Source organism: Cydia pomonella, chromosome 8, assembly GCF_033807575.1.
Source record: "Cydia pomonella isolate Wapato2018A chromosome 8, ilCydPomo1, whole genome shotgun sequence".
NCBI classification, from domain to species: Eukaryota; Metazoa; Arthropoda; class Insecta; order Lepidoptera; family Tortricidae; genus Cydia; species Cydia pomonella.
In genome coordinates, this window is record NC_084710.1 from 5,332,454 (window position 1) to 5,338,489 (window position 6,036).

Genomic DNA, 6,036 nt, shown 5'->3' on the forward strand with positions numbered 1-6,036 from the left:
TTATACAGCGCTGCCCTTTGCACTCTTTTCCAGGCCCCCCGGAAGATCTGTTTTAATTAACACCTGACGCAATCTCGTGGCTTGAGACCCTGAATGTAGATTTATGATTATTTTATTTTGCTATATATTTTTGAAATGTTTATTTTAATACGCCATAAGATTAAATAAAAATTATACTCGTACCTCTGTATAGAAACTAATTACATTCATTCAATAATTACTCGTTAATATTATATTTCATTAGTTTCCCAATATCACAATGTTTTATCAGAATTCTCAAAAATAACAATCCTACGAAATCAAACCCATTTCACAAAACCACTACTCGCAAAACTTCATATTTCACCCCTGATGAAAAACAAATTGAATGTTAGGTAACGTCATACGACCGAAAGTACGGTGCGCCAAATTTTGGTATGACGGAAGGAATCAACCCTTTTACCTGCTTGAAATACTTCAAAACCGGATGTCGGCTGCAATATGATTAAGTATTTCGGGATTGAATTTTAACTTTGGATACACCTACATGTGCTCTTTTGAAAAAGCTAACTTTCAAAATAAAGACAGTTTTATATCGCAGACTTTTAAGAAAAGCTTTACTAGTACTTCCAAAGTTTACAAGAAGCTGTTATACTTACAGAATAGATATTCCCATAGGAAAGAGTATTTCCTTCATTATCTATTAACAAGGACGCGAATCGATAGTCCTGCGGTGAACGGCCAGGTGCAACTGCATGCACCCGATAGCCGCGGTTTCTCACGGTTTCACAATTGTACAATTACACCCTTCCTAATATGAGTGAAATATCTTGAAGTGTTTTGCTCGGGTACGGGGCAGCAGAGCTTGTGGGACAAATCCATAGTCAACCGAATTTCCGAACACTTTATCTGAGCAAATAACAGTAAAATACTATAATTTGTTGGCTAAGTTACTTGTTAAGCAGAAAACTAAGAAATTTTACCGAGGCAACACCACCCGACCGTAATTTCCAATCTTCTTTGGAATGCATTTACTAAAATGATTCAAAGACCTTTGATGATAATTTTAGAATAAACCTAGTCTAGACGAAGATGACACAATATAGTCCATTTTAATTAAAACGTAGTTTGTAAACGTTTGCCGGAGTGAACACAATTAGAGGTTTATTCATTGTTCATTGAACGAGATACTATTTGAGGTTATATTTTATGAGTCTATGAAGTTGAAATGTTAGCTGGTGAAAATAATCTCAGTTTTATTTTCAAAATTGATATACAACTTTAGAAGCAATAAGATTTTAATAATTACTAGGTAAGTCTCCTTTCTTGTTGTCCCACTGAATAATTAATTCCTTTTACTGATGCATTTAGAATGAGTGTTTTAATATTTTACTTTTAATTAGATATTTGTCACACCATGTCACCGCTGGAAAGGAAAAAGGAACGGTAGGATTGTTACATGTGGTTATCGACCTGTTTCCTGTATGTTAAAACAAATAAGTGAACCTTCTCGAGCATTCTATACTAATATATAGGTAAGTACCAATAATGTATGTAGGCATTGAAACGTATTGACATTACCTACTTTAGCTACGTAAGTAAGCGATATAACTGTTAAAGCACATAGTATTGTTATAAAAGTGTAAAGTAGTCGCACGTGTGCCCGGGGCGGGACTTTCCAATGAGTTTTGTTAAGATTCCTCAGCGCACGCCGTAGCGCGAGCGCCGGTTCTCAATTATTCACGTACACACCCGCTTTCTGGCCCCGCTTCTTTTCATAAGGGACAAAAGCGGATTCAGGTCGTGGTAACAACGGAAAGATTGCAAAGGACGTACGTAGCGTATAGGTAAGAGAGGTGAGCTTTTAATATTAAGCGCCAAGAACGAACGCGGCCCAACTTTATTACACGATACCGTCACATGCAAACGACTATGTATAGACCTAGATAATATATTCCTCGTAACAGCCTGTTCGGGTTTTGTTTTATATTCGGGAAAGTATCCGAGAATATAGAATGGAACGTGGGTGTTTTATTTCGGCATCAAAGTGTCGGACGGCGGGGTTGTGACGAGAGTAAACGTCACCGGTATTTTCACCTCACTTCGAACGGGCTAACGGAGTGGTGTAATACGATTTCTTTATACTTCCTTTGTTATATTTTGAGCAACGCCAACACATTGTATATTAACTAGGTAACATTAATGATAATTACTTTACCAATCGTATTTCAGCCTGAATATCCCACCGCACAGGCTTGGGGTAAAGTCCCACCCACGCTACCCACGCTAGTAAATTTAGAATTTGAAACTTCATTTCACATATACTTGCGTTCCAATACCACTAGTAAGTATAAACCATCATCTTGACAGATGATAAAAGGTCTGTGCGCCGTCAGAGATCGGATGTACGGCACATCTGTTCCTGTGGCTGTATGGTCCACTTGCAGCAGGGCACTAGCCCCGAACTAAGAAAAACTTGCAACCACAAGGCGACTATATACATTTATACATGTTGCTTGTATAGATAAGTACATACTCACTTACTCAGATACATAGGTGGGAGGAGGAGCAGGAGGCTGCTTCTATAAACAAGTTGGTTGTAATCCAACTGAACTACGTTAAATACATGACATGAAATCCTTCCACTTCTTTAGGTTGTACAGCATGTCAAACACTCTATACAATTTAAGAGCCCGGTAACGATTTTAGAGCAAAAATGTAAAATTGATAGATTTAGTCGTTGAAATTGTACACGTTTTGTTACGTAATATCTAAATAACAAGTCTAGGTGTCTATTAGCACATCTTCTCATCTTGCCTTTTAATAATGAGGTCGCAAGCGTGCATCCCCGGTAATATGTGACGAGAACGGACAGTTTTTAAAAATTCATCAGAAAATATATAATGGTGGTAAATTTTTTTTTTTTTTTATAACGATAGGCAAGCGTTTGACCACGATCTCACCTGATGGTAAGTGATGATGCGGTCTACGGTGGAGCACGCTTACCTATGAGATACCTATTTACCCTAGCCTTGAAGAGACCCAGATTGTACTCATGCGGAAACACAGACTCGGGCAGGGCATTCCACTCCTTGGCAGTTCGCATAAGAAATGTTGAAGCAAAACGCTTCGTGCGTATTTGTGGAATACCTACCATGAAGCGGTGCCGGAGTGCCGATTGTCTGGTAGTCCGATGGTGAAATGGGGACGGAGGAATAAGGTTGTGCAGTTCCTCGGCACACTCTCCGAAATGTATCCTGTAAAAGATCGTTAGGCTGGCAACCTTGCGACGATGCTCCAGACTTTGGAGTCGAGCATTCGTCAGATCGTCATCATTAATGATTCTCTTGGCTCTCCTCTCAACTGACTCGAGCGCCTCAAGCTGGTATTTTGCTGAACCATCCCACAGATGCGAACAGTATTCCAAATTATACAAAATGATGTATAAGAACTATTTCAGCAAATGTTGTAGATTGTATCCAAATTACGTTGAAATTAAGTCGATTTTCAGAGAAATTGTCACTTGTTTTGAAGTAATTTCCGAAGAAAATTGATTTCGTCTAGCTTCTATTTACACTACTTCAAATTTATAATTAAAAAAATTTAGTGTATTAAAGTTGAAGTACAGGATATGTGTAATACAAAATTAGCATTTTTAACTTTACGAAATATACAAATAAAAGCTTTAAAATCAGTGCTTTACGCGCGTTTACCTAAACGTCCATCAGAAAAAAAATCTTAAGTGAGTCTGTTTTAAAAAAAATATTGAAATGAAAAATATCAAAACGTGCTAATAGAAACCATTACTTGTTATTTCTAATAGTTAACAAAAGGTGTACAATTTCATCGACTAAATCTATCAATTTGATATTTTTGCGACTAAAATCGATAACGGCCTCTTAATCTCATAGGCGCTTATGTAGGTAGGTATCTTCTTTTTTCCACGCTAAATTTCAGAATCGCAAGAAAAGTGAAGATTGCGTCAGTATTTCCCCCAAATAGTTTTACAGTCCGACCTCCATATAACATCGGGCTGGGGGAATATATCACAAGTATCACACGAATAGTACGTCTCAATATGCAATAAAAACGGGTAACGTATGCGACCTCAGATCCCGGATTTTTCGAGAGCGCACCTGAACTAGATTACTGTATCCGTGCTATAAAAATCGTACCCTCAATCGTGTCCCCCGAATAAGGGCGAGCGTGAAAGGGACCCTCAGGTTTATCCCATACCTACGGCATACGGAGGAGCCGACAGGATTCTCATTGTAATTTACATAAACAGTTTTGCGCGGAACCCTCCAGGGAAGGCGCTTACTGATACCAAGAAATCGCACGTTCGTTATACGATTAAGAGTTTTGTAGAGTCATCATTCAACGTAATTTGAAGACAATTCTAGAAAATAATGAAGAGTTATTACAATGATGGGATATTCTCACAGATATGTAACATTAGTATGCTTTTCATTATTTGATATATAAAAAGTCACATTCAGATTTCGGAAGCACATTTAGTTATAAAGTTAGTTTACTCGTACTCATGTAAATAAACCTTTATAAAATTGATTGGTTTTCGGGTATGAGTGTTTGTCTAGGTAATTGCTCCACCTAATTACTACGTTACTAATTTTATTTATTATCATTTTCTTCACCAAATGAGTACCTACTGCTTCTCATTAGCACTAAGATAGAGGAACGTATTGCTAATAATGTGATAGGGGATTTTTTTTATGTTAACTTGTAACAAAATGATCAGCGGCGGTATCATGGTCGCATTTTTATCGCTTGTCATGTCATGCATCACTTTCTCACTTACATACTTGTTAGAACGTGACAGGCATGATGACAGATAATAAAAAACCGACCATTTTAGCCAGGCTGGATTTATTTCAATTTATAAGATTAATTCAGTTGTAGACTAGTAATCGTAGCCAATACGCATATTATGGCTGCATTTGTCTGCGTGACAGCGTGATAATAACAGCGTCTGTCTTTTCAATGGCGTGGTGTTAAAAAGTGACACTTATTTCATCACGTGCATAAAGCCATCCATAACACGCCTGCAGATAAGGTAACAATAAGAATTTCATTAAAATATCCTTACGTATTCCTCAGTCTCCCAAGTTCAGTATCCGGTTTGTGGCTATCCACTTATTCCAAATGGATTAGTTTCCGCAGCGTTGAGGTATTTACATCAGGTCGTAAACAAAAGCCTGTTTGCGAGCATCTGCTCATTGCGGAACTAATTTTGGATTTGAAAATAATTTTTAAATATAAATTTTAATAGTCACTCTTTTAAATTAACGTTTCAAAATTGTAAACTGATTTTAAGTAAGCTTGAATCTCAAAAGTATTTTTAACCGACTTGAAAATTCAAAAGGAGAACCTCTATTCGGTTAAATATATTTTTCAATCATAGAGAGAATTTATTGCACATTTTAGATTGGACCTGGTGAGGCGACTCTTTCCCCCTCTTTTATAAACTTTGAAAGGCTTTATCTCCGAAACCATTAGTGGTCTACAGAGACAATTCTAATCTCTTACTGTAGCAAATTTAGTTACTTTAAAAATCCCCTAAGAAGGTAATATCAAAAACGAGTCCTTTAGGGTTATAATCGCCCAAATCTAAAAAAAAATCGTGTTTTTTTTCATTTTAAGACAAAGTTGCGTTCGGCACTTGAGGTCACAAACTTGAATTATCCATTGAGCCAACATCATAAACAAGTCTGCAAAAAATTTGAACTACTGGATTTGACGCAAACGAACCCCATTACAAAAGGCAACAAAGTTACTTGATTACTAGATTAGATATATGCGGCACTAACGTAGTGGCAAAATGGTTACCTACATTTTTCGAGACAGATTTGTCTGTTTGTGATTATATCGTGCCAAAATGCCAAATTTTACAGTTAAACAGTGACATCGCATCAGGTCGAATGTGGGCCATATATGAACTCCTAGACGACACGTCACACCTGACCTATATTATTAGGAGAGGCTGATAAGGGATGAGCTGAGCCATCGAGTCGAGACCGGGTGTTCGTCATCCCGGCC